Source organism: Macaca thibetana, chromosome 10, assembly GCF_024542745.1.
Source record: "Macaca thibetana thibetana isolate TM-01 chromosome 10, ASM2454274v1, whole genome shotgun sequence".
Classification (NCBI taxonomy): domain Eukaryota; kingdom Metazoa; phylum Chordata; class Mammalia; order Primates; family Cercopithecidae; genus Macaca; species Macaca thibetana.
In genome coordinates this window covers 27,823,864-27,833,570 of record NC_065587.1, presented here as the reverse complement: position 1 = coordinate 27,833,570, position 9,707 = coordinate 27,823,864, and the positions used below count along the sequence as shown (strand labels likewise).

The window sequence follows — 9,707 nt, the reverse complement described above, 5'->3', positions numbered from 1 at the left end:
CCTCCTTGGCTATGAAATAGACAAGAAAAAGGCAAGCAAGACATGTCCACCTCACTGTAGGAGACTCTCCTGTTTGCTTTTTGACTGTATTTGGGAAGCGGGGGCCTGACTGCTTTCCTACTTCCTAAGCACAACTTCCTTTACCTAGGAAATCCTCAGCGTGACCTACATAGATTAAACCAGTTTCTTCACTTTCTTTCCAATATTCTTACAACCAAAATATCCAGAAAGGGCAAGGCAACCTGAAAAAATGAGGACAGGTATATTATCCCATGAGCCAAACTGCCACTTACACTGGTTAGTCATGAAATCAGCAAAATTCCAGATGAGCTCTCCAACTACGTATTTTCTATGTTTTTGATCCAGACCCAGATGGTACTGCTCTAGCAGACTGTTCTGGTCATCTTCACTGAACATCAGAGATGGATCCTGGAATTCAAGGCAAAGAGAATTTAAGAATCAGAACTGGCAGAATTGTAAATGTCAGATAAAAAATAAAGATCCACTTGATTGTGACGAAAATACCTGACCTCACAGGGGGCTGTAGTGACAGCAGGACTGACTGATGCTAGGATAAAGACAGCCAGGGAATGATCTAACCCAGAATAAAAAGGAGGTTTAAAAAAAAACCAACATGGTCAGGCATGGTGGCTCACGCCTATAATCCTAGCACTTTGGGAGGCTGAGGCCAGGCAGATCACAAGGTCAGGAGATCGAGACCATCTTGGCTAACACGGTGAAACCCCATTTCTACAAAAAATACAAAAAATGAGCTGGGCATGGTAGCGGGCACCTGTACTCCCAGCTACTCAGGAGGCTGAGGCAGGAGAATGGTGTGAACGTGGGAGGTGGAGGCTGCAGTGAGCAGAGATCGGGCCACTGCACTCCAGCATAGGCAACAGCAAGACTCTGTTGAAAGAAAAGAAAAGAAAAGAAAAGAAAAGAAAAGAAAAGAAAAGAAAAGAAAAGGAAAGAAAAGGAAAGAAAAGGAAAGAAAAGGAAAGAAAAGAAAGAAAAAAAGAAAGAAAGAAAGAAAGAAAGAAAGAAAGAAAGAAAGAAAGAAAGAAAAGAAAGAAAGAGAAAGAAAGAAAGTCATTAATTAGTAACTGCTTTATTTATAAATGTAATTTGATATTCGATTCATCTTACTTTTCCATCTCTATCTGCTGGTACAGTCTTAAGGCTGAACTACACTAGAAGTAAAAATATGCCTTGGGACCAGGCATGATGGCTCATGCCTGTCATCTCAGCAGTTTGGGAGGCCAAAGTGGGAGGACTGCTTGAGCCTAGAAGTTCAAGACCAGCCTGGGAAATATAGCAAGACCCCATCTCTACAAAAACTACACAAAGTAGCCAAGCATGGTGGCACACACCGGGGGTCCCAGCTACTTGGGAGGCTGAGGTGGAAGGACTGCTTGAGCCCCGGAAGTTGAAGCTTCAGTGAGCTGTGTTTGCATCACTGCACTCCAGCCTGGGTGAGAGAGCGAGACCCTATCTTAAATGTATGTATGTATGTATGTATGTATGTATAATGAAATTAAACCAGGCTGGGCATGGCAGCTCAGGTCTGGAATCCCAGCACTTTGAGAGGTCAAGGCAGGAGGATGAGCACTTGAGCCCAGGAGTTCAAGACCAGCCTAGGCAACACAGTGAGACTCAGTCTCTACAAAAAGTTTAAATATTAGCCAGGTGTGGTGACGCATGCCTGTGGTTCCAGCCACTTGGGGGGCTGAGGAGGGAGGATCATTTGAGCCCAGGAGGTTGAGCAGTGAGCTGTGATTATGCCACTGCACTCCAGCCTGGGCAACAGAGTGAGGCTCTCTCAAAAAAAAAATTATTTTTAATTAAACTAAATAAATTCAGCTATTCTAGTCATATATCAAGACCTCAATAGCCACATGTAGTTAGTGGCCACCATTTCACACAGTGCGTATAAGGGACATTTCTATCATTGCAAGGCTTCTTTTTTGAAACAAGGTCTCACTCTGTCCCCCAGGTGGGAGCGCAGTGGTGCAATCATGGCAGACGGCAGCCTTGACCTACTGGGCTCAAACAATCTTCCCACCTCAGCGTCCCAAGTAGCTGGGATTACAGGCAAGCACAACCATAACCAACTGATTTTATTTTTTATTTTTCTTATTTTCTTGAGACGGAGTCTCGCTCTGTCACCCAGGCTAGAGTGCAGAGGCACGATGTTAACTCACTATAACCTCTGCGTCCCTGGTTCAAGCAGTTCTCCTGCTTCAGCCTCCTGAGTAACTGGGATTACAGGCACCCACCACCACACCCAGCTAATTTTTGTATTTTCTTAGTAGAGACGAGGTTTCACCATGTTGGTCAAGTTGGACTCGAACTCCTGACCTCATGATCCACCCACCTCGGCCTCCCAAAATGCTGGGATTACAGGTGTCAGCCACCATGCCCGGCCGCAACTAATCTTAAATTTTTGTAGAGATGGGGTCTATGTTGTGCAGACTGGTCTCAAATTCCTGGGCTCAAGAGAGCCTCTGACCTCGGTCTCCCAAAGTGCTAGCATTCCAGGTGTGAGCCACCACACCCAGCACCTGCAGCACCCAGGTCTATCAGTGCTGACCTAGAACCTCTCGGGAGTTTCTTAAGAATTCAGAACTGGGGGTATTAGCCAAGATGGCGGCGGCCGCAGCGAGTTGAGGAATCAGGGCAAAGCTGGGCCTGCGTGAGATTCGCATCCACTTATGTCAGCGCTTGCCCGGCAGCCAGGGTGTCAGGGACTTCATTGAGAAACGCTATGTGGAGCTAAAGAAGGTGAATCCTGACCTACCCATCCTAATCCGCAAATGCTCCGATGTGCAGCCCAAGCTCTGGGCCTGCTACGCATTTGGCCAAGAGAAGAATGTCCCTTTGAACAACTTCAGTGCTGATCAGGTAACCAGAGCCCTAGAGAACGTGCTAAGTGGTAAAGCCTGAAGCCTCCACTGAGGAATAAGAGCAACAGCCCCAGAGCCTGGCCTCTGCTGGACTTAGTATAATGTGAAAAAAATGTGTTCTCCTATTCCTCATAAAGCTTGTGCTGTAAAATACTTTCTCAGGGTGTTCTTGTCCTCATCTACCCTCTATCCCTTACTGTGTAACCACTGAGGCAAAGTAGCTTAATATAAAAATAAAACTTTATTCTGCCTCATCAAAAAAAAAAAAAAAAAAAGAGAATTCAGAACTGGGGCCAGGCATGGTGGCCCACGCATGTAATTCCAGCACTTTGGGAGGCCAAGGCAGGTGGATCACTTGAGGTCAAAAGTTCAAGACCAGCCTGACCAACATGGTGAAACCTCATCTCTACTAAAAAAAAAAAAAATAGATTAGGAGAACATGGTGGTGCATACCTGTAATCCAAGTTACTTGGGAGGCCAAGGCAGGAGAATCGCTTGAACTGGGAGGCAGAGGTAGCAGTGAGTCAAGATTGTGCCACGGAACTCCAGCCTGGGTGACAAGAATGAACTTCTGTCTCAAAGAAAAAAGAAATCAGAACTGGTTACCTTTTCAAAGGGGATGAGCAAGGGTGCATATCCACGAGCCACTTCCCCCTACTTGACTAGTTTGCAGAAGTGGCATTCTGTAAGCACGATAAATTTAAGGGTGCAAACAGAACAGCGCAGTCCACTGTGGGTGGCTGTTCTTTATGTGTCAGCGGGAGTCCCAGGAGCTGTGAGAAACCAGTGTGAGCTGGCTGGGGAGGGAACGAGGGGCTGGATGGGGTTCAGGAATCCACATATAAAAAAAAAAACCGACAAGATAAAGCAACCTATCTTTGGATAGGAAGACAAAAAAATGAGAGGGATAAAAAAATGAGGACAGGCTGGGCGTGGTGGCTCCCGTCTATAATCCCAGGATTTGGGTAGGCTGAAGCAGGCAAATCACTTGAGGTCAGGAGTTAGAAAGACCACTTGGGCATGGGTGATAGGAGGCTGTCTGGAAACAAGGCCGGTAAGGAGGCCACTTTTGAGGACCAAGCGAGTGGGGCAGAGGCCTGGCTGCTGGCAAGAAGGCAACGTGGACGGGGTAGCAGGAGATGAGCCCAAAGGTGAAGCAAGGGGCACACTGCAGTGGGCACAGGGCAGGACAGGGGAGGCGAGTGACATCTCTGCCCAGAGAGAACACACAATCACAAAGTTCAACACCGCTTACCTGGTGAAACCCTACAATTCTGTCGCTCTGTACTCGCTCTGAATAATGGGCTTGCGATAAGTCTTACACCAATTCTCAAACTGGGGGCCAGCTGCAGCAGAATCAATGCCAGTTGCCCGTAGTCGTGATACCAAGTGTAGTAGTTGTTCACACAGATCACGTCCACATACGGAGCCCAGGACCAGAGCGGCAAAGCCCGTTCAGCACCCAGAAGACTGCATGACTCAGCACTCACACACTATGGGGGCTCTTCTGGCACAGAAGGTAAGAAGGGGATGTAATCCCAGCATTCTGGAAGGCTGAGGCAGGAGAGTGACTTGCAGCCAGGAGTTAGAGACCAGCCTGGGCAACACAGCGAGACCCTAGCTCTACAAAAACTAGTAGTAAGAAAATTAGCATGGCACAGTGGCTCGTGCCTGTAATCCCAGCACACTGGGAGGCCAAGGTGTGAGGATCACCTGAGCCCAGGAGTTTGAGACCAGCCTGGTCAACATTGCAAGACCCCATTTCTACAAAACAAAATAAAACAAAACAAAACAAAAGGCTAGAATGAGAAGAGCTGCCTCCTGGGGCTAAGAACATCCAAGTGCATTAAGTTAGATCCTGAAATTACCCTGCCCCACAGGCAAAAATCATGGTCAGAAAGTGGCCCAAAGGAGGCAGGCCTGTGACTGCACACTGACACTCATGATGTGTGCAGCTGGGAAGGGCTATGAGAGGCAGAGCAGCTGCCAATGCACAGTCCTCGGCCAAAGCCCAGGGCTCCCGCCACTGGAACTGACTCCTGTCTGGGCAGCGCTCCCATCACTGGGCTTCCCCTCACCTTGCCCTGGAGAAGCACTCCCTCCTGAGGGGCTGATGCAGTCATTGTCACAGAGAATCTCTGTTTTGTTTTGGAGACAGTCTCGCTCTGTTGCCCAGGCTAGAATGGAGTGGTGCAATCTTGGCTCAGTGCAACCTCTGCCTCCCAGGTCAAGCACTATGAGCAATAGCCGGCAGTTCCTCCTCAAATTAAAAATACAACTACTATGTCATCTAGCAATCTCACCACTGGAAAATACAAAGTACATGGATGTATTATGCTCCCTGATTACAAATGACATAGAAGAGCTCTAGTGATCCAGACAATGTGGTATTGGCATTCACACAAAAATACACAACAACAAGACCCAACAAGGGAACCAAATCCAAATTCATCTATGGTGGACACATTTAAAAAAGAACACCCAGGGGATGGGAGACCCCGGGCTGCCTTGGGTGGGGCCGCAAAAGTGTCCTGGGATGACCTGTAGCTGCCTCTCACCTGGGCTTCGGATGGTTTCCACTCCATGAGGATTTCCATAGTTTCTGCTCAGCCACTCTCAGAGTCAGGAGGGCTTCTTTGGGGCTGTGACCATCTGTCCCAGCCTTTCCTGTCTCCATGACACGCCGTGTGACCTACGTATACTGCAATATGTAGGTGCGTGTACTGAGGGCATACAGTTAAGATGACCTACAACCGATGCTACTCGAAGTCTTCCAGAGATTTTTCAGATATCCCCAGACCAAAACAAACTAGTGACATTCCATGGTTTTGCAAACTGGCACCAGCAACTGCACAGAAACAGCTCCCTATGCACCATCAGACACTCTCCAGACCCGCCCCTCGCTCACAAATACAACACAGGAGCATGAACGCTGGCAGTCTTCACTCCTAAGGGCCACTTAACAGCCTCTATCCATCAGGAAGCCTTTGATCTGGGCCAGGCTGCCGACCCACAGGGGTGAATTGTGCCTCTAATGCTGAGTGTTGCTTCCCCTCACTGGGCTAACCCCCATCCTTGCATATAGAAGTTTCCCAGGGAAACTGCTGTCTGATATCCAGGAGCTCATGTAAAATGCTCCAGCAGGCCGGGCGCGGTGGCTCAAGCCTGTAATCCCAGCACTTTGGGAGGCCGAGACGGGTGGATCACTAGGTCAGGAGATCGAGACCATCCTGGCTAACACGGTGAAACCCCGTCTCTACTAAAAAATACAAAAAACTAGCCGGGCGAGGTGGCAGGCGCCTGTAGTCCCAGCTACTCAGGAGGCTAAGACAGGAGAATGGCCCGAACCCGGGAGGCGGAGCTTGCAGTGAGCTGAGATCCGGCCACTACACTCCAGCCTGGGCGACAGAGCGAGACTCCGTCTCAAAAAAAAAAAAAAAAAAAAAAAAAAAAAATGCTCCAGCAACCTGGATGGCCTTGGCCACCTCTAGTACTAGCCTTTCCCTCTGTGGGGTTCACTCCCTGACTCTTGCTTGTGCAGGCCAACCTACAGCGGCTGAGATCTCCTGCTCCCTCAGCCTCCTGGGTCACCCTGATGGCATCACGCTGGCCAGAGGCTGGTGTCTGCAATCAAGAATGAGGTACCCACAGGCTGACTTCCCTGGTGTGGGAAGCAATGCCTGGGGTCTCCAGACAGCCCACCCGAGGAAAAGAATCCAGCTCTGACACAGCTCAAAGACTGTGTTATGGACATGGAGAGACTTTCCAGGCCTGTCTCCTCTTCTGGCTCAGTGGATTCCTAGGAAAATTATTGACACACTGGGCTTAAAGCTCTCAGCCTCGGGCCCAAAATGCCACAGGGAATCAAATCAGTGTGACCAAGGACCAAAGACTTCTCCTTGGCTGGGAATGGGGGATCAGGGTTGCAGAGACCAGGGGCACAGAGTGATACCTGTGCCGTAAGAGAAGAAACTGGGGATCTGGTCCACCCCGGGCTCCTCAACCTGAGTGTGAGGCCTTGCTGGGCCCTGAGCTCACCTGCCCCTTGGGAGTCCATTGTGACTGCAGTCCAGAGGGGTCAATGTCCTCACTGATGACAGAAAGAAGTCCTGGGGGATGCGGAGGGCATCGTGTAGCGGCAGGCAGTCTGGGTGGTCCACAGGTGTGCGCTTCAGCAGGTCCTGGGAAGGGATGAGGTGGTGAATTCGGGGCCGTGCTTCTGGGACTCAAATGAGAAGCCCCTGGGTAATGCTCAGTCCTCACCGAAAGAATTCAAAGGGCAGGCCCTCAGGGACCCACACTCATGCCTGCAAAATCTGAACTGAAAATTAGAATCAGAGCAGCAGGGTTGACTCTAAAAGGGCCCCAGCTGGCTTTTCTCCCTGCTGCAGTCTTTACTCTTTTCCCCTGGCAGAGGCAGCCAGGTGGAGGCTCATCTCACCACGCAGCTGGGAGAGACACCCCTCTACCCACCCTGCAGCTGCTCCAAGGATCCTGGAGACCAAAAGACAGCGGTTGGGGAAGCAAAATATTCCTGCCTCCACTGAGAGCAATTGGCCAAATGCCAAGCTCAGTAGCTAAGCTCTATTGAGGCCCTGGCCCTGTTGGCATGGTTACCACAGGTCAGGGAGGCATACTCAGGGCCCAGGATCCCTCTGCCTGACTTTTCAAATGGTCTGTTCTCAGTGACTCTGGTGCCCTCCCACAACTTACTTGGTCAATGGGCTGGTACAGCAGAGCTGTTGGGGACAGCAGAGAGAAAAAGGACAAAGCCATGCAAAGAATCACTCAACACCTCAGAGACCAGTTTGTCCCCCACCCACCTTGCTCCCCATATGAACACCCGCTTTTGGGAAGCCAAAGTGGGTCCACAGCAGCCTCCACCTCTGTTATCACTCCCAGGGCAGACCAAGCAGCAAGAACAGGTGACACACAGACCTGGTGACCCTGTCCCCTCCCTATCCATGCCTACTCTCCCATCAGAACCGACTTCTTCGACAGCTGCCCCAGTCCTGTCCAGGCCTTACCTGGCTCAGAGCAGATGATCCCCTGCACCTCCACCCTGAATCACATGGCTACACCCAGCACATGCTACAGAGGCCCAGCACACTCTGGGTCACATCCAGAAACTCCACAATAGGGGAGGAGACAAGCTGTTTCCCAGGAAGGGCAGCTCCCCAGGCCTGGTCATTCTCAGACTCCTCCAGTCAAAGGCCGGGCACAGCCAGCTGGGATCACCATGCTTCACTCTGACCCACACGACTGACCTTGCCTCCTCTATGGGAAGAGACCCCTGCACACAGCCTCAAACTCAGACATAACAGGACAGGACACGCTGGGCGCTAGGGAGGCCAGCCAGATCTCCACACAAAGGCTCTGCTCTTAAGAAGGAGGTAGCCTCAGGGGCAAAGGTTTCCTGAAGCAACTCAGGTCAGGCCTCACATACAAGAGCCCAAAAGAGGCTGCAAAACTACAAGCTCAGCCAGCCAAGAACCCAGGGCCACACCCTTCTGAAACCCAGACTCCAAGTGAGGATCACTAGGATTCAGCAGAACAGCAGGACGTGACAGCTGGCGGACCAACACTTACCAACACCCTTCCAGCAAGCAGCTGTGCCTCGCCCCTGCCCACATGACTCACCCAACATCAGTCTTGCACCTGGATGCCTCTGTCCACAGGGTCATGATCTTTGACCTCCTGCCATAGGAGTGGTGAGACGCATGATGGTGGTCTGGGAAGAAGGATCCTAGACTGGGTGTCCCATAGGACCAGGTTGTGACAGATCCCACAGCCAACACTCATGCCCCAGCCAACCCCCAAACGCAACAGCTCCCCAAAGCCCTTGATGTAAATAGCCTGTGCACTGCTAAGCAGACACCTCAGGGAACAATCTGATGGCTGTGAAGAAGATGCAGCCTCAACAGGGTTCCACAAGCCTTCTGCAAGCAAAGCCTTCTTTGCTTGGGTGCCTAGTCAAAGCACTAGGGAAGATCTTAAAAGATAAATTCAGCATTGTGGGAGGCAGAGGCAGGAGTACAGCTTGAGGTTAGGACTTTAAGACCAGCCTGAGTGCAATGGTGAGACCCTGTCTCTACAAAACACAAAAATTAGCATGGCATGGTGGTACATGCCCAGAGTCCCAGCCACTTGGGAGGCTGAGAAGGGAGGATTCCTTGAGCCTGGGAGGTCAAGGTTGCAGTGCCCATGATCATGCCACTGTGTTACAACCTGGGCCACAGCACAAGATCCTGTTACAATCAAACAAACAAACAAAAAACCAAAGATGCCTGTTTTCTGCCCCATCAAATAAACCCAAATCTCTGCAGGGTGACACAGGGTATTCACATTTTTAAATATCTCCTTTCCTGAAGTAAATGTATAGTAATGGCTGAAAACCACTGAGTTATGTAAATACACTTCCTATGACTTATTTGTAGCCCTTTCGTGTCTAGCAATTTCTACAGACCCTCTCCGTGGGCTTTGGAAGCCGGAATGGGCAGGGCCAGGTGTGAGGTATCCTAGCACACTGAGGCTAGAGCACAGCTCCCAGCTCAGGGGGACCCATTTCTGAGGCTAAGGCACCCACCAGGGACTCAGCCTATCTTCAGAGGGAAAATCACACCTCAGAACCCCAGAGACCCAAAAGAAAGCTCAAATTTGGCAGATACCTGCCAGTGGGTCCTGGAGCGGCAGCCCCAGGGAAAACCGCCATTGCACTGTCAGCTCCCTCCAGCCTTCTCTCAGGTCCCAGCGGGTGGAGGTCTCTGACTAAGCTCAGAGGTCTCAACAAACGGCGGGTTG

The 9,707-nt window shown here is 50.4% G+C and overlaps 1 pseudogene across 1 annotated transcript; it reads left to right on the top strand.

Moving 5' to 3' along the window:
* Positions 1 to 2,646: 2,646 nt before the first annotated feature.
* On the top strand, positions 2,647 to 3,057 carry LOC126929582 (NADH dehydrogenase [ubiquinone] 1 alpha subcomplex subunit 2-like; annotated as a pseudogene). The gene has a single exon (XR_007717240.1). The product of XR_007717240.1 is annotated as an NADH dehydrogenase [ubiquinone] 1 alpha subcomplex subunit 2-like (transcript).
* The last annotated feature ends 6,650 nt before the right edge of the window (positions 3,058 to 9,707 follow it).